The 27,685-nt window shown below is 36.5% G+C and overlaps 1 pseudogene; it reads left to right on the top strand.

Moving 5' to 3' along the window:
- Nucleotides 1-24,787: 24,787 nt before the first annotated feature.
- Nucleotides 24,788-25,741, top strand: LOC149544818 (large ribosomal subunit protein eL19x pseudogene; annotated as a pseudogene).
- The last annotated feature ends 1,944 nt before the right edge of the window (nt 25,742-27,685 follow it).

Below are 27,685 nucleotides of genomic sequence, written 5' to 3'. Positions count from 1 at the left end.
TAGGAATATGTTTTGCACTGGTACCATATAAGTGAATATGAGGTCCACCAACCTAGGTTTTGCAGAGCCTGATGTAGAAGAAGGGTCTAGCCTTATAGTTGGCTCAGTGTCTGAAAGAACATGTTAAGGATGGGAGTTAGTTGCCCCTAGATATGTCTTGTTCTCATCGGGGTAATTTGAAACTCATAACATTTCAAAACAACAACAGGAGACATGGAAATTAGAGAAACCCATGGAAAATTATGTGAAAATGGAGCATTAAAGGATGAATTAAAAATTGTAGAGAGCAAAGGGTTGACCCATGCCCTAGATTTTCCAAATTTTTTCAAGACTGTTTGGATTAAGATAGTCCTAAGTAGAATTCATGATAATTCTATATGGTTGGATAATGGATCGGTGAAGATCACCAAGAAAATTGTACATAGAGTAACAGGGTATCCGACACTTGACCAAACTAAAAAAATGAAAAGTGAATCTAAAGAGGTCATTGAGAAGAATATAGGGGCTATATGGAACAAATGAGGATGACAACTAATACTATTTTAGATCCCCTAATTACATTTGCAGTAAGGATAATAGCACATAAATTCTATCAATCATGTAGGCTCAATAATGTACCATGTATTGTTGTTAACATGGGCTATAGGATAGTCATGGAGGATCATACTGATGACCTTGCTGAGTTGCAGATGCAATAATTGTCAAAAAAAATTGGGAGCTATAAGGAAGGCCAAAGTGTACAATGTAAATTTGGGTCAATTCTTGTGTGTATGTTCTTTTATGTACAAAACACTTTCCCCAAATTAGGAAGAAGAACAAAATTGAGAAGAAGTTAAAAGAGAAATTTGGTGAAGAAGCAAATGAAGAAGAAGAAGAGGAGGAAGATGATGAAGAAGAAGAGGATATACTAGGTCAAGCACCATTGGCCTTAACTAAAGGTCAAGGAGAAGACCAAGCAGAAGAAGTGGAAATTGAAGAAGGTGTCAAGGTAGAAGAAGCCAATGAAGCACCTTCAAAAAAGAAGAGGAAAGCTAAGATACTAGCTACTAGCAAACCAAGGAAGGTTACAAAACCTAAGCCTATAGTTCCCTCTACAAGAGCAAGCACAAGGGATACTACAAAGAATTCTTAAGAAGTGGTCAAGCCAAAAGAGAAGAGGGCTAGATCAGTTAGCAATGAAGAGGAGCCTGAGAAGAGATTGAGGAGAAAACATGTTGCTCTTATTGAATCTAATGAAGAAAAGATAGAATCTAATGACAAAGTCCAATTTTAAGTGGCAAGTCATGGTCCTTCTTTAGATACAAAAAATATATGTGAGAATATAAGGAACAATGTTGATTTATCTAGTCTCACACATATTAAATTTGATACACTTGGAAAAGTTGAGATGAACCAAGTAGAGGAGTCAATTTATGCCATGATGGCAACATTTAAACAAACTCTAATTGAGATTGCCAACTCTCTACCAAAGGAATTATCTGATAGAGTTCAGCAAAAATGGCAATATAGTCTAAACATAGAAAGACAAATCAAAGAGACTACACTCACTAGAGTAATCTGAGAACTGGATAGAGAGACAATGGCCAAGGAATTGAAGAAGAATACTAGAAAATTTTCACCAAAATATAGGTCATTCAACATATTGAAAAACAAGGTTGAGAATGTTGCATAGAAGACCACTTTGAATTGGAAATAACTATATGGTTTGACAACACCCAAGGCAATAATGCAAGCACCTATTGAGGTAGGTGACGATAAAGAAGAGCAACAATAGGTAACTAAGGTAATCATAGTTGATATTGATCTCATTACACAAGAGGAAGACACTGAAAAAAATGTAGATACATAGGCACTGGTTGGGGATGAGCAACAAAAAGAATAGAGTGTACCAAATACACTAGTGTTGAGTGCCAGTCCTTCACATGAAGTGAACATAGAAAATGATGTTGTAAAGATAAAGGATGTTTCAAATACTATCACTCAAAATATCAATCCCCTCATAGAGGATGACTTGAAGAAGATACTAGTGGAATCCACTACCAAAGCTAAAATTTGTCAGAATCATGTATTAGTGAGTGTTGATGAGATTGAGAAGGAAGACAAGGTATCTGCAGTGGAGGAAGTATGGAAACAAGTTACACCTACAATCCCTCCTCAATTTTCCATGATATAATCTACATTACCCCTTGTGGTATATCAAACGAAGGACCCAACTACTTCTACCATCAATACATTGGCACAAAGTACTCCAGTCTTACTCACTATAAAGGAAAGTGAACATGATAAGGGTGAGATAGTTGGAGAGTAGAAAGATGAAATAAAGAAGACTGAAGGAACACAAGTTCAAATAGCTCAGGTAGATACTCCTGCACCTACAACACAAGAGCAAGGTGCATTTATGAGTATAGAGAAGGAAAAGGATAAGACTGAAGAGCTAGCTATGACTACAAAACCTAAGGAGAAATTAGCAATACAAACATTGGTAACTTACCAAAAACTACTACTCCTCCTAGTCAAGCTCTTCATAGGCCAAGTATAGAAGCTATAGCCCTACAATCATCACAATTGAGCCTAAGTACATCTAAGGTAGATGAAGTCACATCATTTTTTAATGTGAACTTGGAGGAGGTGATTGAGTTTCTCAAGTTTGATTATGCAATTATCACTATTGAGCAAACGGGCATACTCTAGGAAGCTCTAGTGAAGAAGAAGAATCAAGAATTGCTTAGAAAAGAGCATTGGTAGAAGCAAGCCTTGAAAAATATCAAGGACATTTTCATTGATGCATTTAGTCTATTGAATCCATAGGAAAACAAACCAATAATTGAATAGTTAACTAGCTTAGTGGAGAAGCTCAATGATACAGACCTAGATTCAAATTTAAAATTACTCAAATGGTCTGAAAGAAGGTTCAAACATAAGGCTGATGAAAAGATATCACTTTCTATTACACTATCACAAGTTGAGTTAGCAGCCAAAATAGATAGTGTGAAGAAGGTAGTGGAGAACATCTTCTCTTTCTACACCAAATTGTGTAATTCCACACCCTTCACACAAGAAATAAGGAGTCATATTCTAAGTTTGGAGAGTCACATATAGTCATCTAGTTTAACTCTACCAAACTCTCTAGCTCAGAGTGAGAAATATTTCAAGAATCTCCTCATCTTCGAAATTTAGTTAGCAGTGTTACACATAGATGAAGCAAGCATCAAGGCTAAACTAATAAGCATCCAATCAATTCTGACTCCATATATTGAGATATTCCATAAGGAACTAACCTTTTCTGAAACACTCATGAAGAAATATCTGCATATTTCTACTCATGAAAGCTTAATTCACCTTGTTGCTATGCTGGCCATATAGATCAAATCATTAGAGGTAGCTTGTGATAACTAGGATGCAGCATTGAAAATCATACTTGAGGTCCACTAATCATTTTTGGACAAACACACATCAAGTATATAACCATTTTACATTAGTGTCAAAATGGGGGAGAAATAAGGTACGGGAGAAATAAGTGGTATGGGGGAGATAATATTTTTGAGGGTGATACATAGATCAGCAAATACAAATCTACTCAACCGGAGCAGTTATTGAATTTTGAGGTACTGATGAATCATAAGCTTTTGCAAAATTTTGAAGTTTTGAAACTTTGTATGTATATAGATATTATCTAAGTTATGCTTGAAAGGCCAAAGGTTATTCATACATGATCAAGTATTTTTCCACCCATGTCAAAGGGGGAGATTGTTAATCTCATATTGGTTTTCATATATGAGTGACAATATACTTAGGTTATCTACTTAGTTCATACCAAACAAGTAATAATGTCAACCATAAGTTATCAAATAGCATATGCCTAGCGACAAATATTTAGTGTGAGTTGAGTAACTACTAAGTGCCGAGTCACTCAAGTGTCAAAAAAATAGTGTGTGCCAAGCTATTTAGATGCCAAGTGATCAGTGGATGTTGAGTCATTCAAAGGCTAAGCTACAGAATTGAAGTTGTAGTTGATGTCGAGCATCAAGGACTTCAAGTGTTGAGTTACATAGTTTTGACATAGTTGTTTGTTGTTGGAAATATTCAAGAATATGCTAAGTTACTAAGAGGGGAGGGGGTAATTAGTAACTTCTAAAACTTTAACAATTTCAATTCTTAATCAATTAGCACTTAATTCATCACATCTAATCTAATTGCATATATGAGAAACTAAAAACATGAAATCATCCATAACACTTGAACACAAAGATTTGGTGACCCAGAAACCTTCCAAATAGAAAGTAAAACTGGGGTGGGGATGATAGTTACAAAGTTTAGTACTGTAGCATAAAGTTGGCCTATTAAGGCTTACATTGATCACTTCTAATGATCTACCCTATTAGGAGTAATTAGGACTGCTAGGTCCACCTTGTAAGAGGATTTAAAAACATACAATGAAGTATGCACTCTATAAACAGATTTATGAAAGACTATTAGGTCTATCTTGTTAAAGGATTTTGACTAGTTCACCTATTAGGATGAAGTACTAGATCTCTGATTTGCAAATGAGTTTGCTGATAGAGATTCCTTAGTGTATTGATCACCTTTTTGTGATAGATATGTCTCTATTGCTCCTTATACTATTATGGCCTTCATAATTCGCTCTTTATCTGTTGCATTCATAACTTGAACTTTTCACATCCATATTCACATTACATATGCTTACACACTAATATGGTACAATACATACATATATATATACCAATCCAAATTACAAAATTACAAAGTCGGCCATGATACAAGATAACAAAAATAGTACAAAGTTGGCCCACATGAAGATACTCAGGTTCTGAAGACTAACTAGGTAAGTTCTGATACTCAGCAACTATTGTCAATGCTCAAAATTGTCATGCACTCAATAGACATAGAGGCTTGGTCCATACCGATCACTTTCAAGTAGTCTTGAACTTGGTCTGCACTGGTGACTCAGTAGATATTCTGCAACTTGGAAAACACTAAATCACTTGGCTAGCATAAAGTAGCTTGGTCAACACTGGCTTCGCATCATATGAACTATGGACTTGGTAGATATTGCAATATTCAATAACCACTAATAAACTTGGTATACATTGAAATTCTTGATTAATACTGCTGGACTTCACACTGACTAAATCTGCTCGGTAACCACTAGGATTAGTCCATAAGACTCGGTAGCCACTATAGAGCTCAATGGCTATTGAATTACATGGCAAACACTATGAACTATTCAATGATCTTAGTAGATAAGTATGTGTCAATAATAACAAACTTGACTGACATCTCAACAATCTCCCCCTTTGGCATTAGTGACAAAAACACTTATTAGCCAATATTGAATACCTTGTATTCATCACCATGTGATACTAGCTCGGTAGAGTATACTATATTTTGAGATTTTTCAAAATTGATCTTTGTAAGGTATATGCATAGTAGTTTTCCACCATAGCATATTTCTCCCCCATACTATGTGTCTTTCTATGTACATGTCTTGCTTCCTCATAGCATATAACTTTTCTCCCATATCTCCCATATATAACATTTCTCCAATGCAAATTTTCTCCCCCTTTCTAATAGTAATGCCAAAAAATTATTCTAACATATTTACATAGAGACACTAAAATTAGATAAGAATTCAGAGTGTACCTTGAGGGTGATTGCCGAGGTTTTATCCTAATTTTTTTGTAAGACCTTGCATGTATAATTTGCAATTTTCCCGTCTATTGATAGTTCAATCATGTGGTCTGCAACAGAGAAGTTGTTATCATGGATCAGAGTCTTTGAATATACAATATGTTTCTACATAGGATCCATGATTTGAAGGATCATATTTTGTATGTCAATCAATGTTGAGCGGATCCTTACTTCTTCTCTTAGCGATTCAGCTTGCATATCTAACAAAAATCTAATATTCTTGAAATGTGTAGAGTTTGAACTGGGGTCAAGTTGCAACTACTAAGCACTAGCTTTAAGATCTATATAAATTTTTGACAATTTTTCCTTTATTTCCATTATATACTTAGGGACATCACATAGTTTCCCAAAAAGTGATGACACATTTGAATAGGATGCCTCAAGATTGACCAAAATTGTACAAAGCTCAACTTGATAAATGGCTATTTGCTGAGCAATGTGCTCCAGTGCTTTATTGTTAAATTTCTTTTCAGCCTTTTCTACTAGCTTATCTTGACCTTCGGTGTCCTCATTGAATTTTTGGACTACTTCTCCTAGCTAATACAAAATAGGTTGATAAGAATCAGCCTCAATTCCTATTGCCTTGGTCAAAATATTCTTGGCATCATCAATTATCTTATACTCTCTATCTCTTTCCTCTCTTAATCTTTCTTGTTTGGCCTTTTTTTGGAGGATTTCACCAAATATATGCATTTGGTCTATAGAAAGATTGTAAATGTTCCATTTGGGAATTACTATTTGTTCATCTAAATCTATATCTTCCTCTATCTCCTCTCCTATCCCCAAAAATTTTGTACTCAGTTGAATGTTAGGCTTAACTATCTTTGCACTTATTGCTTTTGTATCTAGGATGGAAACAATAGTAGACATACTTGGACTTGCAATAAAAAATGATAGTGTACTAATTGATGGATTACCTATAGAAATACTTTAAGAGTCCAAAATTCATGAAGTCAAAATTGTAGTACCCAAAACTGAAGTAGACAAAATTGGTGTCCTTACCACTAATGTACTCAAAATTAAAGTAGTTATTGTATCCATAGATGATGATGTTGAATCAGTAGATGAAGGAGGAATTTGCAGCTTGGTGGATGAAGTGGAAGTCACTTTTGTCAATGATGTACTGAGCTAAGTTGGGGAAAAGAATGATTGGACATTTGATGTATCACTAGTAGTCACAAGCAAACTTGTTGAAGTTGTCTCCATACTTGATGTAGTCAATGGTTTGCTCAGGGAGTGAGGAAGTGAGGCAATGACTATTGTAGCTATCTTAACTAGGTTATTCTCCTCATTATCTTTCTTTTCTTCCTCTGCAGCCTCTTGCTCCTTGTATTCTTCAGAATCAAATGTAACAAAATGAGTTGATCCTTCAACATCCTCTTCATCCTTGTCTTTGTCATTATCATCATCCTTGACTTCAACTAGGAGATCACTTGGTTTATGTAACAAATAGATATTCTTCCAAGTATTTGTAGCATTTCTAACAACATGCTCAATGTCTTTGATCAAAACCAAATAGGTATTAAACCTTAGAGTCAATTTTTCTTCATTTTTCTTTAATGACTCTTTCACCTCTGCATCTGATATGCTCGGTAGTAACTACCTTAGGGTTTGTGCATATATGTGTTGGGTTGTTTGCATAGAAAAATCTCATCTTGTCTTTATCTTCTCTAGTAATTAACCGAAGACTTGAGAAGTGATCTAGTCTGGTGAGTACTTCCACTTACCCATATTGTTCAACACTAGGTCTTCAACTTGCTTCTACTCAGCCTCAATCTTAGTCTCATATTTCAATGATTTAAAGTTTTTAATTCTGGCTTCTTCCAATTTCTTTAGCTTGTCCTGGAAGATGGGTGGAGGTCTATTGAATACAATGTCACTTCCTTTCTTCCGTGACCTCCTTATGAAGACTACAGTGGATGACTTCGCAAGCTTGGTGATGATCACCTTGCCCTTTTTCTTCAAAGGTTCTTCTTCTTTCTTAGATTCTTCCTCATCCTCTGCTTCTTCCACATCCTCACCATTTCCCTTAATTAAAAAGAGAGGTGCACTTGATTTCAAATTTTCTATCCTTCTCTTCCCTTTGTTAACCACCTATGGGAGCTTTATTTCTAGCTCAATTTTGGCCTTAGCTTCATCAAAAGTTCCAAAATAAGGGGCCTTGGGATCAATAGTTTCATTGATACGGGCTTCAATGATGTCCTTTATCTCATCAATATTTACCTCATAGCCAAGAGGTTTCACCCATGCAACTCTAGGCTTAACCTAGATATATACTTTGTCACTATCCACCATGAAGCATACATCATCCTTGTAGTCTTCAACTAACTTCTTCAGTATCTTGAACCTATTGTTCATTTTCTCTTTGAATACATTGAAGTAGTTGTCCATGATGTTGGCATAGATCTCACCCATTTCTGCAATATATTCATGTTAGAATTTTTTAGAATAACTGAAGGGGGGGGGGGGAGGTGAATCAATTATTCAAGGTCCTGTAATGTCCAATTCAAACTTTTTAGTAAAATAGGAGTGAATCAAAAGTACTATCATTTTTACTTTCTGAACATGCATACAATTAAACATGAAAAGTAAACATGCATCACACCATAAGACAAAGGATTTTGATGACCCAAAAACCCTCCAAGAATAACAAGGTAAAACTAGGGTGAGGATGATACCCACAAAATAACTATGCAATTGATTTCAACCACTTCTGATGGTCTGCCCTGTTAAAGGCTACAACACATTGTTAAATGTGACCTTGTTAAAGGATTTCTACACCCTGTTAGGAGTGTGCCCTGTTAGAGGACTTAAGAACATTCAAATTAGAATGCCACCTTATTAAAGGATTTACATAGAGCTATTAGGCCCACCCAAGTCCATGGGATTTATAGTTACTTTCTCAAAAGAATCTTTTATCCCTCTCTAAGGATCTCCTATCCTCCTCCTAAGGATCTCTTTATCCTTCTCCTAAGGATCTCTTCATCCTTCTCCTGGGGATCTTCTATCCTTTTCTTGAGGCTTATCCACCTAGCTGTTAAGCTAACCTAGCAATGTAGGATTTCAATATCTAATAGAATGGTAAGAAAGTATTAGAAGGGTTTTGACTTGATAAAGATTGCAACCCTATCCTTGCAGATTTCATATCACTCTTCAGTTCTTTTCTTTGCTTGGATTTTCTTCCTTGCAGTGCTGACAGCTTGTTCACACTTCAAGAATTGTCTCCTTGAGTTTCTCCACTCATAATTCCAATGCACTCTATGGTCACTTGATCAATGTAGAGTCTTGATGCTCTATCCTTACTCCTCACTGTGTCCTCTTCTCAACACTTCACACTAGCCTTCTCTTGGCTCCTTCGCATGACCACTCTTCTGACCAACTCCCTCTCACACACTTTATTGATCTCTGATCTATAACTCCTTATAAAGAAGTTATGTTCTTCATTTCTCACTCAAATATTGATTTAATCTTGAGAAAATAGTATTTTTTTCCCTCCAAATTTCTTCTTCTAGAAACTTTATGATAGATCCATCAGCATTCGCCTTGAATTGGTTTGCATGGTTTACATAAAATTCTATAACATCTACTCATCATCCTTACCATCCAACTAATTCACAAAATTTGATGTAACAAACTTATCATCACTGATCTAGTGAATCTATTGATTTAAAAAATAATGCAACAACTTGACATCATTGGCTTACTAATGCTCGACACCTTCTATGTTTCTCAGCTTCTACTGCATTTACTGGCACTCGGCACCTATAGCATTTTTCCTTTGCTCGGCACTTGAAGACTTTCTTGGCATCCATTACCTTTTTCTGATGCTCGGCACCTAAACAATTCTATGTTACTTGGCATCTGAAGGATTGCTAGGCTCACACTGAAGTTGAACTTGCTCGGCTTCAACTGTGAATTCGCTTGACTCTAACTAGCTTGCTCAGCTCTCTCTAATGAACTTAGTTAGGCTTTACAAATGACTTAGTTAAACCTTACATCTTTGATGTGTCTTAGTGTTTCCATTCTCTGTGTCTTAGAGTATGTCATCAATACACTATTTCATCAATGGCTTAGCTGATCCTTATACTTCATTACAACATCATAACTTCAACCTTTCTCTAGGTGCTCTAGTTACATCTTATTGATTGCCTCCTCCTTGTCAATCAACCACTTGATAGTACTTGGATCACTTAGGCAATTGTCATTCCTGCAAGTAGTAAGTTTGACATCAATGACAAAAATAATGATTCATGATCTTTTCAGTCATTTCCAACAATTCATTTATTTGGTAAAGTATAGGCACATCTTTTCTCCAGACTGCAATGCCTTTAGAAGGGAAGAACTTCTAGACATAAAAGAATAGGTAGGTTAACAATGAACCAAGTTTGCATGGGTTGTTCTTTGGCGTTCTAATACTTTCCATGTTTTTATTGAATTGCTTCAATAATAGGTCAGCAAGGTCATAAGTTTTTTTTAACCACTTTATATGCCAAATCCATGGCTTCACATGACACACTGTTAAGATGGCTTGAATTGTATATCTTGTGCACAATGACATGAATTCCAAATTTCAATTATGCCTACTTATTTTCATACCTTTGTCATCCCATTTGGCTAGGGTTTTCTTCTCCAACTCTACTCGATCGAGGGTTTTTTTTATTTTGGCTTTGCCTAGCATGGCGAGGCTAGGGATTCAATGAATCATCTTCTTTCTTATCAAAATTGGTTGTTCTAACCACAATTGTCCATTATGCACCCAACTAAGGATAAACCTAATCCATTTAATTTGAAATTCTTGGGGCATATGGGGAATATGTGTCAATCATTTTGCTTCTATATGTTGATGCTCGAGTTTTAGGTTTCCATCAACACATAACTAACCTAGGGCATCATCCATCTCCAAAGTACCAATTTCTTGAATAGCACATTTAAAATTACTATGAATGTCATTATCAAGAAGTACCTTAGGAGGGATTTGGGATTGAGCTACCCTTAGGTCTAGGGTTCTAGCAACCATTAGCATGAACTTGAAATCTAGCACTTTCAATTCAACTCCTCGAACCAACATGTTAGACCATTTCTTGACCTTGTTGCTACTAGATGCCATTTTCACTCCGTACCTTGATAAAACTTTGAAAAACTTTTGCAAAAAATTTTCTCAAGTCACTTTGATACCATAGAAAATAGCTCGTCACAATAGCACTCAAAAATTCATGGTAAGAAATGAATTCAATTCCATGCATTTTGATAAAATTTCACCATTAATGCTTAGTATGAAAGTAGATGTGTTTACAGACTGTCATCCACTATATAGCATTGATTACTCGACAACATCTTTATGACTCAGTAACCATAGGTATCTTTTCTACTCCCAACCTTACTCAATAGAGAAGGTAACTCAGTGATAATTGATATCAATCTTGCTCAGTGATCCCTTTGTATCTTGCATACAGATTTGGATCTTTATCACCTTTCAATTGGAACTATTTTGATTGTTATCTTTAATAGCCAAGTTCCAATTTTCCCTTGAGAATTGAATTGGAAATGATAGTGTCACCCAATTCTTGAGTGACTTGAACATCATTGCTCGAACCAGTATCCTTGGTAGACTTAGGAATCCATCGCTATCTCATTTTCTTTTGGATGTTATCAGCCTTTTCTTTCTTCTCATATTCAATCCTACCAATATTCATACAATTGCTTGCAAGATGACCAAGTTCTGTACAAATAAAACATCTTTTAGTAGTATCCATTTTCCTCATATGATGTTTAACACAATTCATACCAATGTGTCCAAATTCTCCATGGTAATGACATCTACACCAAGTATTTTAGTCCCAACCAAATATTGCTTTCACAATTTGTTCTACAGGATTCAATGTCTTTGTTTTGCATTCTAATGCCTTGTGTCCATGTTTCTTACATTTATGATAGTTTCCTTCAAATATTGCTTTCTCTTTGCATTTATTAGCCCTATGACCATGTTGGTTGAAATTGCAGCATTTTCCATTGAATTTTTCTTTTCCATTGCTCCAACATTTATTTGATGTATGACCTATCTTACCACAGTGATTGTAAGTAGGTCTTTGATTCTTTTGAGCACCTTGTTTGGAGGATTCACCTTCTTCTTTGTATCCAATTCTTGCCTTTCCTTTTTTCCTATAGAGGTTTTTCTCATTTAGTTGATCCATGTCTGCTTGAGATTTTATCATTCTCTCATTGACTTGCTTCTCAAAGTTTAGATCATTTCTCAATCTTTCATTAACTTGTCTTTCAAATTTTAGATCATTTCTTATTCTTTCATTGATTTTCCTTTAAGAATTTAGATCATTCCTCATTCTTTCATTTTCAAATCTTAGGCTCATGATTTCCTCATTTGCATTGGAAAGCTAATTAATAAGGTATGCTTGCTAAAGGGATTGATTCTAGATTTCATTGTTCCTTCCATCCATCTCTTCTTTTATCTTGTTTTTCTATTGCAAGACTTTACATAATCTTACTAATTAAATTTCTTGTTCTCTTTTCAACTTTCTTACTTCTTATTGTAGGGAACCATTCTTCTCTAGGAGTTCTTTTATTACATCATTTGCTTCATCTAAGCAACTTTAGGAGTGAAAGTCTTCACTTCTTTCTTCAATGTAGAGATGATCATTCATTTGATTTGCAAGTTCCTTTCTTCTTTTCAGGGATTGGGAAATTTTCTCCTTAGCTTTCTTGAGTTGGGCAATGGCCATTTCTAGATCCAACTTTTCATTGTCAATAGCTTTGTTGAGTCTAAATATCTCCATATTCTTGATCTTTGCTCAAGCTGTTAAACTTTCTTCTGAGAACCACAAAGCTCTAATACCAATTGTTGGAAATATTCAAGACTATGCTAAGTTACTAAGAGGGGAGGGGTGAATCAGTAACTTCTAAAACTTTAACAATTTCAATTCTTAATATAATTAGCACTTAATTTATCACATCTAATCTAATTGCATATATGAGACACATAAAACATGAAAGCATCCATGACACTTGAACACAAAGATTTGGTGACCCAAAAACCCTCCAAATAGAAAGTAAAACTAGGGTGGAGATGATACCCACAAACTTTAGTACTATAGCATAAAGTTGGCCTATTAAGGCTTACATTAATCACTTCTAATGATCTTCCCTATTAGGAGCAATTAGGACTACTAGGTCCACCTTGTGAGAGGATTACAAACATACAATGAAGTATGCACTCGATAAAGAGATTTATGAAAGATTGTTAGGTCTACCTTGTTAAAGGATTTTTACTGGTTCACCTATTAGGATGAAGCAATAGATCTCTAATTTGCAACTAAGTTTGCTGAGAGATATTCCTTAGTGTATTGATCACCTTTTTATGATAGATATGTCTTTGTTGCTCTTTATATTGTTATGGCCTTTATAATTAGCTCTTTATCTAATGCATTAATAACTTGAACTTTTCACATCCACATTCACATTACATATTCTTACACACTAATATAGTACAATACATTACATATATATACCAATCCAAATTACAAAATTACAAAGTTGACCATGATACAAGTTAACACAAATATTACAAAGTTGCCCACATGAAGATACTTGGTTTTGAAGAATTACTAGGTGAGGTTCTCATACTTGACATCCACTATCAGTCCTTGTCATTATCATGCACTCGATATAAATAGAAGCTTTGTCCATACTGATCACTTTCAATCAGTCTTGAACTTGGTCTGCACTAGTGACTCAGTAAATATTGTGCAACTCGAAAAACACTGAATCACTTGGCTCGCATAAAGTAGCTCAATCAACACTCGCTTTACATCATATGAACTAGAGACTCGATAGATACTACAATGCTTGGTAACCACTGATAAACTTGGTATATAGTGAAATGCTTAGTTAATATTGTTGAACTTCACATTGACTGAATCTACTCGGTAACCACTAGGATTAATCCATAAGACTTAGTAGCAACTGTAGAGCTTGGTGGCAATTGAGTTACATGGAAAACACTGTGAACTATTTAATGAGCTTGGTAGCTATACAAAATCTAAATAAGTGTGTGTCACTAATAACAAACTTGACTGATATGTCAACAGTTTGTAATGGCATAAACTTTTATGTAAACCATTTTTGGGCCAACTTAAGGATTGATTTATGATCTTTTTTGATAAGGATGAATCTTAATTGTGAATCCCTATACATTACATACATCCAATCAGAAAAAAGGAATTTTTAAGTGGCAATATGGGTGAATAACTATTGTTGATTCATACCTAACCCTAAGTCACCTAGGTCTTCTTAAGGAAGATAAACCCTAAACTTTCTAATGAATGCTAAGGAGAATTGAAGAGAGTTTTCATGTGAAAATAGAGCATTCATGGTGATTAAGGTATGAATTGAGTTACATTGTAGAATTAGTTAAAGGAGAATAAAGGAAAGGAATCAGATGATAGTAGAGACACATTTGATCAGAAAGGAACAAGTACACATCAGTGTAGAGGTGATCTGACATCAAGCAATTGAGTGCTAACTGAAGGATCATTGCTGAAATATTCTAAGAGGTGAATCAGCTAAATCTCTTAATAGGTTGTTGTAAATCCTTTAATAGGGTGCTTACTTCATTGTAAGTTAAAGTCCTTTTAGCAAGCACACTTTTAGTAGGGTATTTAAATACTTTAATAGGGTAAGATCTAACAATCTTGTAAGCCTTTAATAGGGCAGACCTTTCATAGGGTAGATCGTGTTTCATGGTCAAACATTGTAACTTTTATTGGATACACTTTATTACTATAGTAGTGAAGATTTGTGAGTGTCATCCCAACCCCAATTTTACCTTCTCATTGGAGGGTTTCTTGGTAACCAAATATCTTGTGTCATACATGTGTTGAATCCTTTACTTTCATGCTATAGATGTATATTTTTAATTTGGTATTTCAATTTATATGCCTAGGTTGTGAGATGGATGTGTGGTGAATAGTTTTAGAGGTTGAAAGTTTTAATTGTTGATTCACACCCACCCCCCCCCCCGCCCCTCAAAGTTTACTTCCCTATTATATTCCCAATAGATCTTTCAATAGATATTGAGGTTAGTCTAGATGAAATAATTGAGATGCCACAATTGGATTTGGAAAATCTCACCTTGGATAAAACTATTTTGCTACAAGAATTTTTGACAAAGAAGAAGAGACTAGAAGAGCTCATGAGAGAGCACAAATAGAAACAAGTATTAGATGATGTAAAGTATTTTTTTTTATGCTTTTGAGATTCATAATTTTGAAGGAGATGCACCAATCATAAACTAGCTTGTAAATATAATTGATCAAGTGAATGCTGGAGATATGGAATCAAATGTGAAATTAATAGATTGGTCGGTAAGAAGATTTGAAACTAAGGTTGTGGACAAAGTTTTCACAACTATTGTTGAATATAAAGTGCAATCATAGGAGAAAGCATAGATTATGATTGAGTTAATACAAAAGGTACAACATTTGTACACAATTTTGTCAAATATGTCAAGATTTACACATGTTATTCAAGCACAAATAAATAAGACTCGGGCTAAGATGAAGGCATCCAGGAGTATTATTTCAAAGTCAGTGGGATCAAGCATTGATCATTATAATAATCTACTAAATGGTCAAGGTATATTGTCCAAGCTTTAGGTAGCTAATAACAACATGAGATCCAAATTGATTTCTATTTAGGTAAGATTGATATCTCATTTGGAGGTCATGTAGAGAGAACTAAAAATAGACCAAAATCTTATCGTAGAATATCATAATCTTCTATTGGTTGATAGTTTAATTGATTTAGCTACAAGATTATAGTTGTAGAAAATGTTTTAGAGGTAGCAAGAATCACATGGGATAATGCATTTTCCATGATTACCAAATTTTGCAAGGAATTCATTGAAACTTATGGATTACTTCCACCCATTCAACCCCAGTGTGGTGACATATAGTGTTCTAAAAAAGGGGGGAAGACACATGTGTAGAAGGAAAGAGATGTGAAGATAGGCAAAGAGAATTGAAGAGAGATAGAGTAATGTGATGTGAACAAGATGTAAAGAAAGGTAAAAAAAAAAGTACAAATGTACAAATTATAGATTTGAATAAAGGTGAAATGGTTTTGTTATTCGTTTTTGTATTTTTTTGCATTATTCATAAGTCATATGACTTAGGGGGAGATCTCATTATCAGATTATATTGTAATGATGTAAATATGACAAAAAAAAAAATTCACTAATGTCAAAGGGGGGAGATTGTTGGTATCTCTAACTATTTTTGTCTATTAACATCAAACACTTAGTCATTTACAAGGTAGAGTCTAATGGTCATCACTGTGACTGAACTACTCTATATAGGTTGAGTCATGTACATAAGTAAGTATGTACCTAGTGTAGGAGTTGATAAAATTTGACTCCACAATGCTCCAAGATCACCTACATGTAAATAGTTTGCCAAAGGGAAACCAAAGGAGCAAGAGCTTGAAGCAAACAATGCAAGAGAAAATATTTCACAATAGAGAAATGAAATTGCTATGTGAATGGATGATTTACAATGAGAGAAAGACCAAATATAAAGGCCTCAAGGAAGCTTGTAGAATAAGCTAGAAGGCAGTAGAAGATAAGGTTAACAACTAAACACACTTCTACAAAAAGGTGGAACATGCTAGAAGGGAACAAACTCCCGTGTTGTCAACAACTCATCACTACAACTATTAACTATATACATTAACCTAAGTAAGCTTAAGTAATAGAATAAATAAATAATTATTTAATCTAACACCCCTCCTTAAGTGCAACTTAGGGGAATGCCTTAAGCTCACAAAATTAAGGGAAAATACAGAATGGGTCCTAGCAACAAGGCCATGTTAGGTACCCATGTACAATGCAAAGAAATGCAACCTCTAAAAATGGAGAAAGAAGGAAAACCACATGGGAAAAACCCTTCTCCAAAAAGAGGTAAAAATAATGTTGAAAAAAAACATGAAGTGAAGGAAGGAAGGCCTCAACCAATCCCCCCAAGGACAACTTCTGTAACCCCAAGCATAGACTGCAACTAAAGATAGTGTGGTGATGCAAAAGGTTTAGTGAAGATGTCTACAACCTGTGCATCAATGGGAATGTACTCCAATGCAATAACACCATCTTGAATCAGCTGATGGATGAAATGCATATGCAACTCAATGTGCTTGGTACACTGATGCTCCATTGGGTTGTATGAAATGTGGATGGCACTCTGATTATCACACCACAAGACAGTGGGACAATCGAGAGGAAAACCAAACTCAACCATCAACTGCCAGAGCCATAAAGCCTCCTAACTAGCAAGTATTGCAGCCTAGTACTTAGCCTCTATAGATGAAAGTGCTCAAGCATGCTTCTTTTTGCATGAACATGTGATAGGACCAGAGCCAAGACAAAACACGAAGACAGAAGTAGACTTCTGATCATCAACATCACCGGCCCAATCTGAGTTAGTGTAGCCAACAATATGTGGAGTCCCCATGGTGTAATGAATGCCATACATGAGTGTGCCCTAAATGTAGTTCAAAATATGCCTGCCAGCTTGCCAGTGACTCTCATGAGGGTCCTGTGAAAACTGAGAGACAAGGCCAACTACAAAGGAGAGATCAGGACAAGTTTGGGTTAGGTACAAAAAGCTGCCAACCAATTGCCGATACAAAGTAGTATCTACTGAAGGTGAAAAATAGGAGGTAGACAAAGTGACACCTGACTGAAAAGGTGTGGGAGCAAGCTTGCAATCAAGCATGTCAAAGCTATGAACCATGTCAAGAGCATACTTTTGCTAATACACAAAAATCCCAGTAAGAGACTGATTAATCTAAAGACCAAGAAAATAGTGTAGCAAACCAAGATCAGTCATCTCAAACTGGTCCATCAATGCACACTTAACATCATGAAGCATAGATGATGAGCTACTTGTGAGAATAATATCATCAACATATAGAACAAGAATCAAAATCTCATCTCCAAGATGCTAAATGTACACTCTGGGATTAAAATGGCAACAAGTGAAGCCTGTAGCAAGTAGAAAAAGATTCCATCTTCTCATACCAAGCTTGACGGACTTACTTGAGACCATACAATGAGTGTCAAAGTCTACAAACCAAGGAGGGATCCTACACAAAACCTGGAGGCTGCTCCATATAAATCTCCTCTATGATGTCACCATGTAGGAAACCACTCTTCACATCCATCTGATAAATAGGCCATCCCTATCAAGTTGTGAGGGATAAGACAAGGTGGATAGAATTCATCTTGGTGATAGGAGAAATGTCTCAATTTAGTCAATACCCTCAACCTGCAAAAAACCTTTCGCAACAAGACGAGCCTTGTGCTTATCAATCAAACCATCAACAACATACTTAGTACTTAGTACAATAAATCCATTTGCATCATACTAACGTTCTCCCATGAGGAAGAGGACAAAGATCCCATGTGTGATTCTTCATCAAAGAAGAATATTCCTCCTCCATTGCACTGTCCCATTTAGAATGTCTTGTCACTTATGCAAATGTCTAAGGATCATCACTGATAGCTTAACTAAGAAGACTAGAACCTACAGTATGAGAACAAGTGCGACAAGAAGTGGAAGGGTCACCAGCTAGAGATCCTGCAACCTCAACTATAGCTACAGCCCATTTAGGCATCTGGGGAGGATCCTATGGTGGAGGTAACTAGGAATCACAATGATCATCATCCTCATCATCCGTGGAAAAACCTAGAAAAGAAGAGGGAGTAGTGGGAGATGAAGGAGGCTCTGGAGGCAAGGAATGAACTACAAGAGGGCTCTCATCAAATTGGACATCTCAGTGAAATAGGACCTCTTTGGAATCAAGATGAAACAACCTATAAGCCTTAACATCCTCATAGTAGCCAACAAAAATGAGTGGTCGGCTCTTTCATTCCATTTCTTTCCTTTAAGCATTAGGTATAAATGCCCATGTTGTACTCCCAAAAACTCAAAATAATGATACAGCAGGCTTGAAATGAGAACAACCCTCCTCAGGAGTCATATGTCAAACTGCCTTGTGAGGCATCTGATTCTAAATATAGTTGGTACAATTGACTGCCTCTACCCAAAAACATGAATCCATGGACCTAGACTAAATCATACAATTAGCCATCTCCCGAAGTGTTCTGTTCTTCCTCTTAGCTACACCATTTTGCTAAGGAGTGTAAGGCACTAAAAATTGATGCTGAAGACCATGCTCAGAACAAAAATCTCTAAAAGCTTGGTTCACATACTCCCACCCATTGTCCATACATATCTACCAAATAGAAAGACCAGATTGTTGCTCTACAAATGCCTTGAACACTCAAAATGAATCAAAGACATCAAACTTGTACTTGAGAAAGTACACCCACGTGCATCTGGAGAAGTCATCAACGAATGTAAGCACATATTTGGCACCCAAAAAAAAGGAGTAGGAAATGACATGAGTTCACTATGAATCAACTCCAAAGGTGCTAAAGCACAAGTGGCTCATCCATGTGGAAAAGAATCTCTATGTTGCTTGCCAAGTGCACATCCTTGACAAACACCATCTGGATAGGAAATCTGGGGAAGCCCAAGAACAAGTGCCAATGTGCTCATCCACTGAAGATATATGTAATTGACATGCCCAAAACATTCATGCCAAAGTCTACTTACTAAATTTACATGTGCAAATAAGCATGAAACTATGTCATCAGAAGACTCAAATCCATCAAATCTGTAGAGGCAAGATGCAGAGTCAACACTCCCAATAGCCACAATCATCTCAAAATCATGTAAGTACTAAATAACCACATCATGTGGTGAGAATTCAATTGTCTTCCTAGAGCTAGAGTGGCAAATTTAATAGATAGACAATACGTTCATCGAAATATCAGGGATACAAAGCACATCCTGAAGAGAGCCCCCATCTAGTGCAATAGAACCAGAACCCAAAACTAAAAGTTGTGAAGAGTTTCCAATAGCAATTTGTGTGGTAGCACAAGGAGAAAGTGAAGTAAGCAACTTAGGAGTGTTTTTCATGTGGTGAGAGGCATTAGAATCAAGAATCCAAGTAGGCCCTAAAGTTGTAGCTTGAGCAGAAAGAGCATGACCTTTCCCTACAAGGGGGGATAAAGATTGAGGGGCTAAAATATGATGCTCCTTCATGGCATCCTCTAAAGCCTCCAAAAATTTCCAACACCTAGAAACGGGATGTCCATCCTTGCCACAAAAACTACAAGTCTCACTGGATTTCTTCTTGATCTTGGAGGTAGACTCAGCAGACTTCAAAGAATCTTTACCCTTAGAAGGGTTTGCTAGAGGATTAGCTGGAGGCTTAGGATCAGACTTTAATTTGTCTTTCTTTGATTTTCCTTTATTCTTTGATTTCCCCTTAGAATTTTGAGCAACCAATCCTTGGCTGGAAGAGCTAGATGCATCCACATATTAGATCTTTGCCTATTCGCATGTCAACCAATCACAAAATGTCTCAAATATAGGTATCCTATGTCTGTCACCAAGGGAATCCATAGTGGAGTAGAAAGTAGAAGAAAAAATCTGATAATATCCCAATAGCTTTGAGAGTATCAAGAAAATGCACTCATCATCTGTTTTGTTATTCCCACATCCCTGTAAAACTACATGTAGAGATTTGAACTTCATCAAGAAGTCCTCAATGGTGGGAAAGTTGGCTGGTGACAAAGAAGTCAACTTTGCATCTAACTGAATTGTTTGAAACTCATTCACGTGACCAAACAAAGTCTAAAACTTGAGCCAATAAGCTCGTGGAGTAGTCAAGCCATCCAAGTGAAATAGTAGACTATCTGAAATGTTCAGTGCAATTAATCCCATGGCCTCATCCATTTTGATCTTGTTTTCAAGAACCTCAAAAGGTTGTGTAAGAATAGGATGATTCTCATCTATACATGACCATAAGCCCCTTGACATGAGAAACTATGTCATTTGTGCCTTCTAGGTGTGGTAGTTGTGTAGTGTGAGATGGGTCATAGATGGATCTACAATTGAGAGAAAGAAGAAGATAGAAGTAGAAGGGTCTTATTCTGAATTAAATTATAGAAAATAAAATAACCACCCCCCCCCCCCCCCCCCCCACAATAGATAATATCCCTCAAATACCACAAAAAATAACTATGGAAAGCAAGAAAACTGAAAAAGAACCTGGATTGTTGATGCAGAGAAGGAGGAAACAAAAGCCTCTATTTTGATGCAAAAAATGGGAGCTCAAATGAACTTGGAATTTGATGAAACTAGTACCATTGTCTCTATTTTTGAGTTAGCTTTCTAGCACTTCTTTCAAATCAAAAAAATACCTCAGCATGCTCAAGTTATGGCCAAAAAACTGACTACTACTTCAAAAGACCACCCTGCTAGAAAATTATAAACACTGTCTTAAAATTGACACCTGTACAGTTGTCACCAGGTTGTTGCTAAAAAAAATCCTTCGATCAAAAATATGATGTCAGCTACTAGAAAGATGACATCAATAGGGTGGTCAAAAAAATCTGACTATGCAATGAGAAGTGACATTAGTGTCAGAAAAATGATGTGACATAGCCAAAAAATGATGCAAGCTAGCGTCACTTGTCAGAGCAGCTACTATGTAGTGGTCCACTAGTGGGGGTGGCACCTAGGAGGAGAACCTGGTGGCACCCACTAGCAGAGGTGGAGGATTAGCGGCACATAGGCCAAAGTGGTGGTGGGGTGTTGCGCAGGCAGCACTGCCCTCCTGAGCGGAGTGCGAGTGGAGCATGGGCAGCCTTGTGGTGGTGCACTAGCACTGCTACAGTGGTGGCTTATTTTTTTCTTTTTTATTTTATTTTTGTTTGTACGACTATATGGCAGCCTGTAGGAGGGCTAAAAAAAATTTCCTGACACTCGGAAGCCAAATTTGACAAGTTTTATATGAATCTTCACTATAAACGGCCTTTTGGATCTAATGGCAACATTAGTTTAGGCTTAACATGCTCCAAAAATTTGTTCTACCCCTAGATTGAAGAAAAATGCACAAAAAAACTAGGGTTTGTGTCTTCAAATCACGGCTTCAAAAATCCTTCGAACAAGAAGCAGCAGGGAGGCTCTGATACCATGTAGGAGTTGATAAGATTTGACTCCGCAATGTGCCAAGATCACCTGCATGAAAATAGCTTGCCAAAGGGAAACCAAAGGAGTAAGAGCTTGAAGCAAAAAATGCAAGAGGAAATATTTCACAATAGAGAAATGAAATTGCTATGTGAATGGATGATTTACAATGAGAGAAAGACTGAATATAAAGGCCTCAAGGAAGCTTGTAGAACAAGCTAGAAGGTGGTGGAAGATAAGGTTGACAACTAAGCACACTTCCACAAAAAGGTGGAACATGCTAGAAGGGAACAAACTCCTGTGTTGTTAACAACTCATCACTACAACTATTAACTACATGCATTAACGTAAGTAAGCTTAAGTAATAGAATAAATAATTAATAATTAATTAATTATTTACTCTAACACCTAGCTCTATAGGATCCGAGTAAGTTTATGGGTGACAAAGTGTTTTTTTATACAAGTCGAGGTCATTAGCGACCAAACAATTTTTTGAGGATATAAGTGTCGAGTTACTTAGTATGTACCAAGCACAATGAAGGTCAAGCAATAACAATGTTGAGCATCAAGAAATAGTAAAGGTTGGGCTGCGTAGAGTTTACTTGAAATTTAGGAATGGAACAAAATTTTAGGAAAAATGATTGTTAAGGTGACTTGGAAGGGATATTTTATTTTTGAAAAGGTTTTTATAGAACATTTAATACTTTCAAATGTTGTTACAGAATATTTACATGTTGTGGATCGCAGATCTCTACGTTGTATGTTCAACAATTAAGATGAAGAGGCAAAACATGGAATCATCTAGAAAACTCTTCATGAAACTCTTTATATAACAATGATCTTAACCTAGATTGTATGCTAGTATAGAAGGAGATGAAAAGAGTTTATGTATAAATATTATGCTATTAACAGAAAAAGATTGAAATCATATTAGAGGTCTGTTGGAGTTTCCTTTTGGTAAGGAACATACTAGGGTGGTCTAGACCTAATACCATGAAGCATAAGATAGGGACAATCTTAAGGATCAACTAAATCCTATACTCAGTAGGGTTAAATATTAGCTCTGGGCCAACTTCAAAAAAATCACTAGGAATCCCTTCACTTTAGGCTCTGCAGTGCCAAGGTTGGCGCACCTTAGGGATTATGAAGATGATTGATGATTTGGATTTTATTTTCAAACACTTACGCATTCACTCATATTCTTCTTTTCAAAACTATCCCTTATAACAGAAGGTGGTCAATGTTCCTCTATGATTTGCCAATAACTTCCTTATCACAGTAGCTAACTATAACTCAAAAGAAGATATTGCAAACAAGTAATGACTGGTAGCTTTAGTTATTCATTACATAAAATGGTAAATTGATTGTTTAATTTTTATATGTGTTCTGCAACTATTTGAATCATCAATTTGTAGCTAAAATTAAGTGACCAGTGTCTTATCCATTGTTGTATAGAGTCAAAACCAGCAACTTGGACCTATCCAATTAACTTGTAATTAAATTTCTCAACAATGAGATCTAGATTTCATTCTTACCATATCATTCTCATAAACCCTAAACCCTATCACTTGCGAAAAGAAATTATTTAATTATTTGAATTAATAGCAATCCGTAAGAGACATACAATTTATCTAAATTGCATTCAACTGAAAGAATATTGCTCACTTCAATCTCAAGATCACAAATATATAAGGAAGGAGACAAAACTTGAAGGCACAAATATGTAAGATTTCCCTTTTTGTATTTATTTCCTTTAAAAATGAATACAATGCTAACAAATCTTGAAGTACAACTCAGAGCTTGACAACTGATACTTGGTATTCATTATGTTCTCAAGTATACAGAACTGATTACATTCATATAACTATAAAAAACTTGGATGGACTATAAAAAGACATAAAACAAGAAAATTCTACAGACTACCAACCACCACTCCACATCTTGGGAATCCTTATATAGAGGATTGCAACAAGCTTTAGATGGGAGGGCACGTGTCAAAAATTATCTGGTCAAAAACAAGATGCAAAACCTTTGAAAGATTTACATTAATACATTTCCTTGTAGTTGAAAAGTAGACAAGAAAGTGGGTGCAAAAAGTAGATGAGATTTATGGAAAAAGTCTTTACTTTAACTCTTTTGTCCTCTTCCATCTCCTTTTATCTTCTCATAGCAACCTTCTTGTTGTCTTTGTCTAATCATCTTCATGGGATGGTAGAGCTTTAATGTCTACTATTAATTCCCATATGACCACATCTGTGTCCATCTCGGGCCAAGTAGCATCCCTAACTATATTCAATTCCTCTATACATTTATTCCACTTAGAATCATTAATAGCCTTTACTTCTCCAAAGACTTTTGTCATGTCCCCAAATTTTTGGTGACAGTTCTATTTAATTAATTTAATTAATGGTTGTCCAAGGACGACTAATTAGTTATTTTAATTAAATAAATAAATATTAAAAGATGACCTTGCATTTAATAAAGTGACTTGGAAAATATTTAATAAAGTCACTTGAGGGATAAGATCAAAAATGTTCTAGAAGTCTCTGGAGAGGATGGAGAAAAAAGAATAAATAGGCACCCCGGGGCTCCATTCGAATCAGGCAGTTGTTTTATCTCTCTTGTTTTCAGATTGTGATTCAGTCACGGGTGCATTGTGGAAACCTAGGGTTTCGGCAATTGTCACAGTTGGCCATTGAGAACGATAACTCTCAATTGGTACGCAATTTTGAGGGTGTGAAATATCATCCGAATTATTGCAGATTGGAGGTGACATTCAGTCATTTCATCAGAGCGATTATTTGTGGCTTAGGGCCAAATTTGGAAAGATTGAGTTTTGAGGATCACTTTGAGTATTGAGATTCGAAGATATAATCTATTTACAAGGTTCACAGGATCAGTGGCAGTATTGGACAGAATAGGGAAGAAGGCAAGTTTCCTAGACAATCCTCCTAGCCAGCATTTCCGTATACATGGAGGAAGATTCGAAGGTGATTAATAATCCAATTCAGTTGCAAAGCATGTAAGAGCTTTGATATCCGGCACGGCGACCTCCCTCATTATAACATTGAGACCAGCATGGTACCGCAAGTTGGAATTTTGGCAGGTGATTGTATTATCCCAGGCAGAGGTTAAAGGTAGAACTCAAGCTAGAGTAGAATCACCCTAGACCACCCACATTCATCTTGGACTGTCGAAGGATAGCATAGACAGCACATTTCCAGTCAAGCGCTCTGCACACAACGCGCTTTACTTCCACTCCCATATTCGGCAACGCGTTTTCACCTGGATCACAGCGGGGAACTATAACATTTGGGCGGGCTCAGTAGTGATTAACGGGCGCCAAGGTTTTAGATCTTTTCTCCTCACGCATTTGGGAACTTGCATCATTTGATTTGTCCGGCGGCTAGTTCATTACACCCATCGAATTATTAAGAAGAGTGGCAGTCCGAAAACCCTCTGTTTTTTGCAGCAATTTAATGAAGATTCCGATCAGGAAGGGAGTTCAAGACGACTGCGCGATTTGACATGACCCTAGGCGAGCGCCGTTCAGCAGATTAAAAATGTGAGGGCAGAATATCTGCAAACTTGTCAAGGATGGCTTTGTTATCAGGAGGCCTATGAAAATTCTCTCTCGAGCTTTGGAAGCAAAGAGGAAGGGGTGTCATTCTGGTTATGGTAAACAGAAGGGTACACGAGAGGCAAGATTGCCCACAAAGATTTTGTGGATAAGGTGTATGCGAGTTCTGCGTCGATTACTTCGCAAGTACAGGGAGTCAAAGAAAATTGACAAGCATATGTACCATGATATGTACATGAGAGTCAAGGGTAATGTGTTCAAAAATAAGAGAGTCTTGATGGAGAGCATTCACAAGTCCAAGACTCGTGGCGCAGAGAAAGACAGGGTTGAAACATACTTGCAATGAATGCGATGTGGAAATATCGTGAGCAGGTCTAAAAAGCCTTCACCGATCACTTCGCTGATAATTTCCCTAAGAATTTGTGAAGACTCAATTGTGCTTAAATTGGTGGCTTCATATCAAAGCCAATCTAATGTGCCATATTGTTGTTTATGATCAGTATTACAGTCGTTCATGTATGCATACTTTAGTGGTCTGTATGTTGGGGAGTTGTATCACATATTCTTGCAAAAGTTAAAGAGAGACCACGTATAGGCAAGGCTATTAGTATTTTTATTGATATTTTAATAACTCTTGGTGAGGGTCATCATAGTGTTATCAAAGCCTGCCAGTGAAGGGTTTGACGAAATGTCAAACCTCTGAAGTTTTAAGAAATTTAGTGCTTAAAGAGTCAATCATCCTGTCGGGGATATTTCAGTGGTATCAGAGCAGTTTTCTTGCCATCCTGTGGGGTGAGAACCAAATTACATGAGTGATCAGCACTCTACTTCAACCAAGATGGACAGGTACAACACAAAGTCTCCAAGGACACAATCTCGGACAAGTAATAGACGCAGTATTCAGAGTCAGAATTGTGGAAAGGAGGACTATTCAGATATTTAGGATGAGTTCAGAAAGATCAAACATAACATGTCTGAACTGTTGGTTAAACACCACCGTATGCTTGACAGGCTGTCCGTCCCAGCTAAGGTGAGTAAATCAACTGGATTTCATTTTGGCAAATCTTCTCACGAAGCGTTGACAGATACAATGAGAGATGCTACTAGGAACCTTAATGAGGAGTTCGAGGAACAAGTGTACGACCAGTCAGAGGCTTCAGTTCGGTCACAGGAAGAAGCGGTGAAGGACATTACTCTGATGGATAGTAACTGTCAACCTGACACTCAAGTTGAGACAGTTGAATACGAGCTTTCCAAGGTTGATGTCTCAGATACTCAGGGTAGTTTGGTTCCAACAAGCAATGATTACAGTAAGGTGAGTTCAGATGATGATGAAGATGTCATTGTGCATGGTGATGAGATACCTGGTGAAAATGAGCAGACATCGAGCATTTATGATTTTGCTGAGAGAGAGTACCAGGCTCAGTTAGATGCTTCGTCACATGAGGATGAGAATGGCAGTACTTCACAAGATTTGTCTAGCCAGCTGAAGGTAAGCAAAGATAGTATTGTGGCTTCTTTATCTCATCATGATAGGATGCGGGAGATGTTAGAAGAGCACATCCAGATGATTCAGTTACAAGGAAGACATAAGGGAGTTCAGGCAAATTCTTCCTATTGTGACTTACATGCAATTGGTGAAGGAATGGGAACGACGAAGTTGAGCTATTTGCATCTTCTATCAGACCGTGATCATCTTCTAAGCCTTGCCAAAGACTATTCAGATGCCTTGAGGAGGAAGGAGGAGGAAGTTGTCAAGCTTTCTTGCGAGCTTGAGGACACTCGAGCAACTTTGGCATTACAGGACTGGGAGAGACATGAGAATGAGCATGGCATGGAGCTAAGTTTAATTTCATCTGGTACGTCTAACACTCAATTTTTGGTAGAAGACGGATCATATATGGTAGCTGATAATGCTACGAGTTCATCTTAAATACACATCTAGGATACAAGGACAATGGCAGACAGGTATGTGAAGTTAGCTGGTATTGGTCACATTACTCAGGTAAGTAGTTTGCCTAAGTTACCAGTTGTTTCTTGCATATGGATTCGGGAATGTTTCAGCAGCATTTGGGATTCAGTCAACCGAAGATCTTTAGCACTTTATGATAGCCATGATTGTTTGAGTACTATCATGGATTTGATTAGCAGAATATACGGTGTTATCTTTCTTTGTGCCAGCAGAACATCCGATGTTGGTATTAGTTTTTATACACCGGTATTGGGCTTGGTTCAGATATGTAGACGACCCTTCTTGCTGAAAGGTGTTGAAGATTTTTCATATTTTCCA

Source organism: Cupressus sempervirens, chromosome 8 (assembly GCF_028749045.1).
Source record: "Cupressus sempervirens isolate cs-2001-9-10 chromosome 8, ASM2874904v1, whole genome shotgun sequence".
Lineage (NCBI taxonomy): Eukaryota > Viridiplantae > Streptophyta > Pinopsida > Cupressales > Cupressaceae > Cupressus > Cupressus sempervirens.
Note: the sequence above shows the minus strand (reverse complement) of the source record. Positions and strands in the feature narration are given on the sequence as shown.